Below are 12294 nucleotides of genomic sequence, written 5' to 3'. Positions count from 1 at the left end.
AAGGGAGTTTCTATGTCGGCTCCAGCTCAAGAGGAGGCAGGCGGGGCCTGACGTCAGCGCCGCTTCTAAATATGAAGAGAGGTCCCACACCCTCTCCCAGGACTCACAGATCCCCTTACCACCCCACCCTGGGTTTCCAGAGCCTTCTGGAAAGTGCCAGCCTTCTGCCTATGAAAGAGAAACCGTATCGCTGGAAGGATGGAGCCTCGCGTTTCGGACCGGGATGGCAGACGTATCCATTGCCGCTCAGCTGACGGGAAGACACTTTGAGCAGACTTTGCGGTGGCTTGAGTTTTGGCATCTGACTTTTGTTTCCATCTTTGCTCTGAGCTGATTTAGGGAGTTTCTCTTTTTAAAGTAGGGATTTATTTTAGATGTGTAAAAAGCCTGGGTACCAGACTCTTGGCCTGCCTGGTTGCTTCCAACAAACTTTGGGAAAAAAAAAACCACTTTGTTCTAATTGTGCCAACTTGTAGGCCACCCAAAATGCTCAGTTTCCATAAAGCCCACCACTTGAGATGAAAAGATAGGCCCAAAACGTATTTGGTGTAGATTTTCATAGCAAGTGGATATGAGTTCACTGGGGTAATGTGATTCTACCTGGGCAGTGGGCACAGTAGTCGGAAACGACTGTGCCCACTGAATCTTATTAGTGGGATGAGTGTGCATTTGTCACCCCAGGCTCTTAGCCCCCGTTCATTGCTTTTCTATTATGGTTCTGCATCTACTATCATATCATTAGATGCTATTGTGTCTAATATTAGAAGATGGAAAATGAAAAGGACAATTCCCATTCCATCAGCAAGTTGTGATGCCGATTTGAAAGTTAATCATGCTAGACAAATGTTTTTAAATACTCAGGGATACAGGGATGGAGACAGCCAGGGAAATCCCAAGAGATGGGAACACTTTAAACCTGCTAAGGATGGGCCTAGTACAGGCGATTTTAAATCTCTTGTCCTGTGGAGAAACAAAGCCCCACCCAGATATGTTAAAGGGGCACAAAAAGATGCTAAACATCTGGACAGATAACAATGTTTTAATTACTGGGATCATATGGGGTTTCAGATTGAGCATATAATACCTCCTTGTCTCTGGCTCTCCCTCACTTCAGTTCACCCTCTTCCATGCATTAGATCTTGATTCTAGAAGTGACAATCAGGAAATGGAAGAGAACCAAGAAGCTGTCTGTAGACTGTGGCTGGTTTGGGCGTGCACAGCTATCTGCTGCTCTCCAGCCCGGGTGACTACACCACATCGCTGCCACCTTTCCCAATCCAGACCCAGCTTTCTTACTATTTCCCATCTCTGGTCCCATCATCAATGCTCCAGGCAAACTGGAATTTGTTCTAGCACTGGAAAACTGCAGACTTTTCTAGAGGCTCCGGTTTCTCATGCCGCCGTAACAAAATGCCTGAGTGTCTTAAAGAAGAGAAAGTTCTTTTCCTCAGTTCTGAAGTTCAGCAAACAGGATGCCAGTGTGGTTGAGTTCTGAGGAGATTGGCTTTCTTGGGTTTGTGGACACCCACTTTCTTACTGTGCCCTCCCTTGGAAGAAAGAAGGAGAGGAGAGCACTCTGCTATGGGCACTACTCCCAGATCCAGAGCCCCTTCACATGGGAGGGTTGGGCTTTCAAATAGAAATTTGAAGGTCAAAGAGAGCAGCAGGTTGCTATCTATGATTTGGAAAGATGGGAAGGAAAGAAAAGTGTAATTATGACTGCACAGAAGTTTGGAGCACAGAGCTAGTCCACGGAGTGGTGGTTGACCTACACTCTTGTCACTGAGAAAGGGACAACCCTCTCTTAGCCTCAGGGTTGCAGCCAACAAGAGTCAGGGAGCTTGGAAATGCTGATATTTGGGCTCCATATTTGTTGTCATGAAAAGAAGTGTCTTATTTAGACTTCATACAGGACTCACAAGATAGCTTAGTGTGTAAAAGCACTTTGCTGCCAAGCCCGATGAACTGTGCCCCACATTCAGAGTGCACATGGTGGTGGAAGACAACCAGCTCCCTAAGGTTGTCCTCTGACCTCCAGAATCATGTCACGGCAAGTGCACAGGTGTGAGCACACACACATAGACACACAAGCATGCATCCTTGCACACATATGCTCAGACACACAAGTAAGGAGGCGTTCTTGGTCGAATGGGAGAAGAAAGGCTGTAGCCACAAGGGTTTTTCTCAAGGAAGTAAGTTCTCGCTCACCAGAGGTTCACCCTTTCCAGACAGTATTTCCGAATAAAACCTTCTCACAAACAGCAACCCACAGGCACCAAGTTGCATCCTGGGATTGCATGTGTGTAGAAAAACACATTGCTGAGGATAAGTATAGGATGAGCATTTATATCCTGCCAGGTAGAATAGCCTGTCAATATTTTTTTTTCTGCATACCAGAGCAGTGTTTCAGAAGACAGAGCCAAAAACGTAGAGGAGACGGTGGTATAGTAGCCAGCCTCCAAGCTGGCCCGCCCGTCAATGGAACCCCTCCTGGTGCCGAAGTCATTTGCACTGGTCACCGCATGTGTCCATTTGCCCTTGGCTAAGGGTACATTAGGGGCAATAGGGCTTCCGAGACCACACCATAGCAGACATCAGTTTTACCCTTTCTCCAATCACTTCCGATGAGAGAAGCTGACTTACAAGCGCAGTCCAGCAGCGCCAGGAGAGCCCTCTAAATAAGGCCTCCAGCTATCAGCCAGGTGAATGAGCATGGAAAATAATTCGTTCTCCTGGTCTCTGTGAGACTACCTGCTAGGTCAGCATCTTAGCAGCAATCTCAAAAGAGCTCGGGAGTCACAACATCTTGCTACTGACGCTGGGGTGGAAAGGTTAGACCTCTGGTGAGTGGGAATTTATGATTCATTGAGGCTGAGCTAATAAATGCTTGTTGTGTTAAGCTACTCATATTGGGGATGGTTTGTTACATGACCTGATAGGAAGGACTGTTAGGAACATGACCAGAAGTGATATATAAATATTTTTTTAAGGAAAATAAAGGCTGGGCTATAGCTTAGTTGAGAGAATGATTTCCTAGTGTGCACAAAGGCCTGTGCCCAATCTCCCGCATGCCTGAAATTTCAGCACTCAGCAGATAGAGGGAGGATCAGATGCAAGCTCTCAGCTTCTGCTCCATTACCTGTCAGCTGCCACACCCCTGCCACGAGGGTCATGGACTCTAACGCTTTGAAGCCATGAGCCCCCTAATTGGATGCTTTCTTTTATAAGTTTCCTTGGTCATGGTGTTTTTTTCACGAAAATAGAAAGGTAACTAAGACAGATTGGGTGAGGGGATTTGGGGGAATTATCTAAAAATCTCCATCCTAAAATCTGACAAAAAATAGCACTTTGGAAATACAGAAAAATTCAACATAAGAGTCCATAGGGAAGTAGAATATTGCTATGTATAAAAGTTGTAATTGGTTTTTCCAAGGAATACTAGAAAAATGCATAGTTTCCCCAATTATTTATTAAAAAATAATTTATTCAGTTAGTGGAAGGCATTTTAATATTACTAAAAATTGCCTCTATATGATTATCTAGGTAGATATGAAGAGATAGTAAAAACCCTAACATCCATTTCTGACATATACCTAAAAACTTAGAGATGTATACAAAGAAATCTGCTTATCTTGTAAAAGTAATTTTGTCAAACAAATGACACATACTTAAATTAGGTTACTGTACTGGCTAGTTTTGTGTCAACTTGACACAGCTGGAGTTATCACAGAGAAAGGAGCTTCAGTTGAGGAAATGCCTCCATGAGATCCAACTGTAAGGCATATTCTCAATTAGTGATCAAGGGGGAAAGGCCCCTTGTGGGTGGGACCATCTCTGGGCTGGTAGTCTTGGGTTCTATAAGAGAGCAGGCTGAGCCAGCCAGGGGAGGCAAGCCAGTAAAGAACATCCCTCCATGACCTCTGCATCAGCTCCTGCTTTCTGACGTGCTTGAGTTCCAGTCCTGACTTCCTTTGGTGATGAACAACAACATGGAAGTGTAAGCCAAATAAACCCTTTCCTCCCCAACTTGCTTCTTGGTCATGATGTTTGCGCAGGAATAGAAACCCTGACTAAGAAGACAGTTACTTCAAGGATTTGTACACTGCACCAAAAGAGGGTAAATATAACCAGACATTGTTATTTGAACATTCTTTAACTATGTATGTGTTATTTGACATTTTCTGAAGACTTAGCAAACTCAGTATGACTGTATACATGCAGTAAAGGACAGACAGATGACATTACTGACAAGATAATCATGCTACAAAACAACTAGAACAACAAGCAAGAGTTTAGGGAGAGATGTCCACATAAGAGATAAATCATTATCAGACATTTGGGTATACATCAGCAAGATTTGCAGGTGTTTCACAAAGTTTCAAAACTAGTTTCACACTATTACTAATAGCATATTCATGAATGATATTTTTCTAAGATTTTCATGAGATAACCTTTTCTTTAAAAACATAAATAAATGAATGTTTTTATTGTTGAGATGATTAAATCCTTTGTGAATTCCAATTCTTCCTTGATCAGCTTTTTAATTTCCTCTTTTTTTTCTGTTGATGACACATGTTATCTGACAGCTTCACTCATGCATTTTATGCCTTCTATTTACTCTCTCCATTCTACCATCTTTAATCTTCCTCCTACTGTCACAGAGCTCTCTTCCCCACAGGTCCCCTTCCCACATCCATACTTTTTCTTTTGTTTGTGACTTACAGATTTAACCAAGACTGTCTATATGGCCACAAGTTTGGACCTATCCTGGAGGACTCATTATTTGGTACAAGACTGAAGGTAATGATAGTCCCTCCTCTAGAATCCATCAGTTCAATGGCAGTAGTTCAGAAAGCAGGGGTAGAGTTCCATGAGCCCTTCTGCAGCGTGTGATTGGCTGTTGACAGACCTAGTGGTACACCAGTCTAATGCAGGCATGTCTGCAATAGTTATAAAAGCATTAGTCCTTATCCCTATCTTCAGGCTCCTACATTGTTAAGATCACCCTTCCACAGTGTTCCCTTAGAGGGGGCTGTATAAATGACAGGTTTAGGGCTGACAACCTAACTATCATTTATGTAAGCATCTTGAACAAACATGAGTCTATGTGTTCATTGTCTAGAGATGGTTTTCTGATCAAGGATGGGAACAACATTTGTCTATGGGGATAAACAATATTTAGATTACAGTATGGTACCAAGTCTTTTATCTAAACAACAGTAATAAGTTTCCCCAGAAAGATGTTCCTCAAAATGCTAGAAATAGAGCTATCCTATGACCATGGATACCACTCATTGGTGTGTCCCACCATAACGATTCTACATCCTATTACAGATATTTGATCATTCATAGTCATCTTTGCTATATTCACAATAGCTATGAAATAGAATCAACTTAGATGTCTACCACTAGATGAATACATAATGAGAATGTGGCACATTCTATTCATCTGTAGAAGAAATGAAAATTTCTGATAGATGGAACTGGAAATATATATTAAGTGAGAGAACTCAGGGCTGAAGAGACAAATGCCACAGGTATGTACGTGGATGCTATCTCAATTCTTGTTAACTTGCAGCACCCATATATGCCAGGAAATTAGAAAGAGGTTGTTGGAGAGGAGAGTGTCTTCAGGGAGAGAGACTGATAGAATTTAAGTGATCTTAAAGTAGAGGCGGAGGAATTCAAGCAGGTAAGCAAGTAGGAGGTCAGAGAGATCTGGGGGCAGGGAAGGAGGACTAATCAGAGCAAAACACACACAAAAGCCATTTGTAAGACAATTTGAAAATATACATTAAAGCCAGGAGTGGTGGTGCACACCTTTAATCTAGCACTCAGGAGGTAGAGATAGGTGAATCTCTGTGAGCTCAAAGCCAGTCTGGTCTAATAGAGTGAGTTCCAGGACAGCCAGTGCTATGTAGAGAGACCTTGTATCAAAAAACAAAAAACAAAAAAACAAAAAAACAAAAACCAACAACAACAAAAACCCAAAATGACAATAACAACAAATATGTGCAGGGTGTGTGTGTGTGTGTGTGTGTGTGTGTGTGTGTGTGTGTGTGTGTTTAGAAGGGAGAAATTCTGCATGGCTAGATACTGCTGCACCTAGAAGCCAATGTTTGTTAAGCAAAACTCTAAGTGCCTACTTCATGGGCTACTTTGTGCTATTGGTCAGGGAAGCCTCAGAGACACCCCCTACCACCATAACACAGCTATTGCCATTTCTATTGATTTTCACATGATAAGACACTATTAATGAACATAGCACACACCTTGCTTGTGAGATCTAAAGAAAGTAGGTGGGGACTGAGTTGGGAGTTTCTCACCACTGCCTAGCTTTCATAATGCCACAGGGGCTATGCAAGCTGCTGGGTTGATAAGGCATCAATGATGTCATGCAGCTGAGAACCCTACAAATTACAAGGTAAGCCTTCATAGCAAGATGTCTCCTCTTGTGAAATAATGCCAGCACTGTTAAGGGGGTACTCACTCTCAGAATGGATTTAAAAACTATTCCGTAGGAGGGAATACATGACTGGTTCTATAAACCTAATTAAAAACAAACAAACAAACAAACAAACCCAAAAATCATGGCTTCAGATTTCATAGGCCCTATATTACTTTATAACTTTAACAGGATTCAAAGAAAATTCCTGTATCAATTTATGTTGTTAATTTAGCAAAGCTAAGGGTTCCTTAGATAAATGGCTAAATATTTCAGTGTTGTCAGCCTATAAAGTAGCGTGTGTGTCAGGGGCATGCGTGTCAGCTGGTGGGCTTTGGGAAGTGATTGGATCATGAGGAATCTAATTTCATCAATGGATTAATCCTTTGATAACTTCACAGCTGAATGCTCTAAGAGGAGGTGGGGCCTGGCTGAAAAAGGTAGTTAGCGTTTTATTCCTAAGAAGGAACACTATGATCACAGCAACTCTTACAAAGGAAAATGTTTAATTGGCGCTGGCTTACAGTTCAGAGCTTTAGTCCATAATCATTATGGCATGCCAGCACCCAGGCTGACAAGGTGGGGGAGAGGCAGCGAAGAGTTCTACATCTGATCAACAGGCAACAGTAAGGCCTGACTTGAGCATTTGAAACCTCAAAGCCCACACCCACAGTGACACACTTCCTCCTCACTTATTCTGACAAGGTCATACCTCCTAGTAGCGCTACTCCCTGGTGTAAGCAAGCATTCAAACACATAAGTTGATAGAGGCCATTTCCATTCAAACCACCAGTGTCTGCTTTTGGAAGATAGGTCTCGTCCCTGAACCTTTCTACGTCTCTGCTTCCTGGACACAGTGCATAGAGCAGCTTTTCTCTGCCATGCTTTTCTGCCATGATGTTGTCTCACGTGACACAGAAACAGAAGCCACAATAGTTATATACTGAAGCCTCTGAGCCTTGAGCCAATAGATCTTGCTTTAAATTGATTTAGTCAAGTGTATTGTCACAGGGATGGAAAGTGCCCAGCACACTACATGTGTCTATAAGGGTGTTTGCAGAAGGCTTTAGAGTTGACTTGAGGAAAGAGTGTTTCACCATGGTGAGTAGTCATCTTCCCATCCTTTGAGGTCCCCTAGTAGAGCAAAAAGAGAAAGGAAGAGTGAATTTTCTTACTTAGTTTGCACTGAGACATCTCCCTTCTTCTTTCCTTGGACTTTGGTGTTTCCTGTTCCTAGACTTGTGAACTTGCACTGGATCATGTGACCGGCTTTCCATGTTCTCCAGCTTGAGATGGTAGATTGTGGGACCCTAAGTGTCTTAAACCAAAGTCAAACAGCCAATTTCTATAGCATACTCCTTCACCCTCCCTACCTGTATATCAGTTGAGAACTAGGGAATAAATCATGAGCCATCCACATTGTTGAAGGCTGCATAGATGCTTTAAAAGATGAGGTAGGCCCTATTGATTTCCGAGTGTGTTTTCTATTAGTTCTCTTGCTCAGAAGAACCCTAGTAAGTCCTAATAACTAGCTAGCTAGTTATTGTTTTCCAATTTTGCCTTTTCATGGGATTCATTTGTATGTGTCTCTGCATGTGTACGTATTTCTCCTGCTTTCTTTTCTTTTCTCTTCTTTTCTTTTCTTTTCTTTTCTTTTCTTTTGATTCATTAGCTAGCTAGCATGCTTGCTTCCTTGTTACACTGTTGTTTTGGTGGTGGGAAATTCCATTTCTTCTAACTTGGAAAAATAAATGTCCTCCCCTCAGGGCACAGAGAACTATGCAGAAGAGGTGGAAAGACTGTAAGAGCCAAAGGGGATGGATGATACCAAGAAAATAGTGTCTTTCTGACAAGACAGGACACACATGAATTCAGAGAAGGTGGCAGGATGAATAAGGCCTGTACTTATCCAAACCAGATGGGGTTCCAGCTCTGAGATTGCTCCCATCCCCAGCCAAAAATTTAATCTCCTGTTAACACCCACTCTCAAGGGGAAAATGTAGTTTCTCCAAGCAAGTCTCACTGGGCAAACAAACCACACTTAAGGGCAGGCCCCATGCACAGCAGTGATGGCCAACACAAAATGAACTCAAAGGTGTTTTAAGGGATTTTTGTTTGGGATTTTTTTAACCTTATTGTTGTTGTTTTGTTTTGTTTTGTTTTGTTTTTTGTTTCTTTTTTGCTTGTACATATTGTTTTCCAATTTTGCCTTTTCATGAGATTCGTTTGTGTGTGTCTCTGCATGTGTACGTATTTCTCCTGCTTTCTTTTCTTTCCTTTTCTTTCCTTTCCTTTCCTTTCCTTTCCTTTCCTTTCCTTTCCTTTTCTTTTCTTTTGATTCATTAGTTTCTTCGATTTGTTTTAAACTTGTTTGTTTGTCTTTTTTATTTGCCTGTTTGTTTTCTTAAGAGAGAGAAAATGAAGGATGAGTTGGAAGGGTGGGGAGGTAGGGAGAATCTAGGAGGATATGAGGGAGGCGAAATTATGATCAGAATACATTGCATGAAAATAACTTTATTTTCAATAAAAATTTTAAAATTCAAAACAAAATCTATGACTTGACTTAAGAAATACAAAGCAAACCCATTAGTAGTGAATGAACCCCTGCTTTCTCAATAATTAGAACACTTTAGATTTTACATAAGTATAGGAAAAGACATTAATGAAGCAGAATATAGGAGCTGTATTCATATATCTATGTATATGTTTATGCATATGTACATATCTATATATGCAAATATTTTAATAAAAAACAAAGATAGAACATTAATATACTAGAATATTTCTACATATAACAATATTGAATTTTTCAGGGTATAACATTGAATTGTTTATTAAGTTATAAAAAAAGTAATTTCAATCCTCTTGGGTGGAACTTATTTTTATTAAAGATGCAAGACAATCTTTGGTTTATTGCTTTCATTTTTATACTATCTAGAATAGTGTTATACAATTGAGAAGGCTTGCAAGCCTGCTTCTAGCCCATCTTGGCACGTTTGCCTCTGCATAAGCACAGAACATCTAAAACCAAGTCTTCTAATATGAGCTGGCTGAATTATAGAATATTAATGAATAGTGTCAGTTTATAGCATAGATTTAAACTCATGAATATGTGTATATCTGTACTTATAAGTTGGAAAGCATAAACAAAAAGAAAATGGAAGAGAGACAAATAATTGCTTGGTAAGTAAACTACAAATAAATGGCTGTTACTATGTGAAGAAATGTCATTCTAAACACAAAGCAATACAAATTCGGAAAAGCAAGATTTATTGTGGCCTGTCAAAGTGATAGGAGTAGTGCTGTTAGACGATGACAAGACAGTCATTCATGCTAGAAATATAAATTCTTCCACTCTCTCCATGAGGTAGTCTACTCACAGTTTGGAAATTTTAGCGCATGTGTGTTTTGATCTACTGCTTCTATTTATTCTAAAGGGATTGTGGTATAACAAAATTGTGCTGCATAAAGATATTCTTAATATACTGATCATAATTAAGAATAAATGTGAATAACCTAATGTGGTGGTCTGAGTAAGAATGACCCCTACAAGTTCCTATATTTGAATGCTTAGTCATCAGGGAATGGCACTAGTTGAGAAAAATTAGGAGATGTGGCCATGTGGAAGTAGGTATGGCCATGTTGGAATAGGTGTGACCTTATGGGCATCAGAGTGGCCTTGCAGAAGGAAGTGTGGCACTGTAGGTGAGCTTTCAGGCTTCAAAAGCCCACATCAAGCCCAGTGTTGCTCTCTTCCCACTGCCTTTGTTTTTGGATATAGAACTCTCGGCGACTTCTCTCACATCATGTCTGCCTGTGTGCTTCCATGCTCTCACCAAGCAAACTCCAACTCAACATTTTATAAGAGTTGCTCTGGTCATGATATCAAGTGGACATTTCTGGTTTCTGTGGAGACTCAGTTGTGTCGTGCAACGGTTTTCTAGAAACTGTCTTACGAGACGATGTTTTGCTGAAGCAGGCATGTGGGGGGACGGTTTTTTTGAAGCAGACACATGCGAGAATGTGTTTTGCTGAGAACCAACACATGGTATTTTTCTGGAAACTGCCTGGGAAAAGGACATGTGATGTTTTGTTAGAGGGAATGCTTAAGAGGACACATGATGCTTGGAAAGTGTATAAGGATAACCCAACAGACAGTGGAAGTCGCTGTGGCATTGGCTTGCCTTGCCATTCTTCGCTGGTCTTCATTGAGCTTTGCTGATGCTGGTCTTTGCTAATGACGCTGAGGTACTGGTTCACCTTGCCTTCTTTTGATGATCATCATTTGTCATGGTTTTGTAGAGAGAAACACACCAAAGAACTTCTCATGCTATTCTAGCAGTTTCTTGGTGCTTCTGCAGACTCGGGCTGATTGGGAGAACGTTGAGGTTTCTACTGAATGGAACTGCTGTTGCTGATTCATCGATGGCGTTTGCAAGTGGATCAAGCTACTGTTGCTGATTTGTGTGCACTGAACTGCTGATATCCTGACAATGAAGATTGCAATCACCCCAAAGAATGATTTCTAAACAGGTCCATAGCCCCCGTTATCCTATTAACCTTTCCTTTCCACTACCTCTGGTGGATGGTGGGCTAGAAGGGAGGTTAAAGCATTTTAAAATTCTTATTAAAGTAGGGTTGTTTTTTTTTTTTTTAATCTAGGCTTACAATGAGGTTTCTTTGTAGCAATAGAACATTAATTGAGGCATCTAATGAGTTAGTGGAGAATTGAAATATAAGGCCTGGGTGATCTTCAAGGTGCCAGTCATCTTCAAAGCTGAGTACTGTGTAGACATCTTAAAAGATGAGGTAGTTACTATTGACACAGATGTTTTGCTAACAGTTCCAAAAACCAAAGAACTTCTCATGCTATTCTAGCAGTTTCTTGGTGCTTCTGCAGACTCGGGCTGATTGGGAGAACGTTGAGGTTTCTACTGAATGGAACTGCTGTTGCTGATTCATCGATGGCGTTTGCAAGTGGATCAAGCTACTGTTGCTGATTTGTGTGCACTGAACTGCTGATATCCTGACAATGAAGATTGCAATCACCCCAAAGAATGATTTCTAAACAGGTCCATAGCCCCCGTTATCCTATTAACCTTTCCTTTCCACTACCTCTGGTGGATGGTGGGCTAGAAGGGAGGTTAAAGCATTTTAAAATTCTTATTAAAGTAGGGTTGTTTTTTTTTTTTTAATCTAGGCTTACAATGAGGTTTCTTTGTAGCAATAGAACATTAATTGAGGCATCTAATGAGTTAGTGGAGAATTGAAATATAAGGCCTGGGTGATCTTCAAGGTGCCAGTCATCTTCAAAGCTGAGTACTGTGTAGACATCTTAAAAGATGAGGTAGTTACTATTGACACAGATGTTTTGCTAACAGTTCTGGGTTTGGTGACACATGGCTGTTAACCCAGCATTCAGAAAGCAGAAGCAGGAAACCACTGAAAGTCTGAAGTTAGCCTAATATATGTCTAAAATTACAGAGTAAGCCCTTGTCTCAGAAAAATAATAATAAAGTAAACAATTATGGCTATAGCTACAAGATAAAAAAAATGTTCTAATACCTTGAAATGAAATTAAAGGATTAAAGGCTATATGTCAAGCTGCTATGTGTTAGAAAGATTTATAAATTTAAAAATTGTACCTTTCCTGTTCTGTTGCTTTAATTTAGTAACTAAATATATTTTTTCAAAGTGAAATATAAGGAAAACAAAGTCTTTGCCAGAAGAGCACCTTTGTTTTGTATGTAGGATGATGAATCTTTACCTTGCCATGCATTGTGATATAGACAGAAACCCAGGGCCAACTGTCTAGCTGCTTGTGAAAACAGAAGAGGTCACTAACTTAT

This window comes from Mus musculus, chromosome 13 (assembly GCF_000001635.26).
Source record: "Mus musculus strain C57BL/6J chromosome 13, GRCm38.p6 C57BL/6J".
NCBI lineage: Eukaryota > Metazoa > Chordata > Mammalia > Rodentia > Muridae > Mus > Mus musculus.
Note: the sequence above shows the minus strand (reverse complement) of the source record.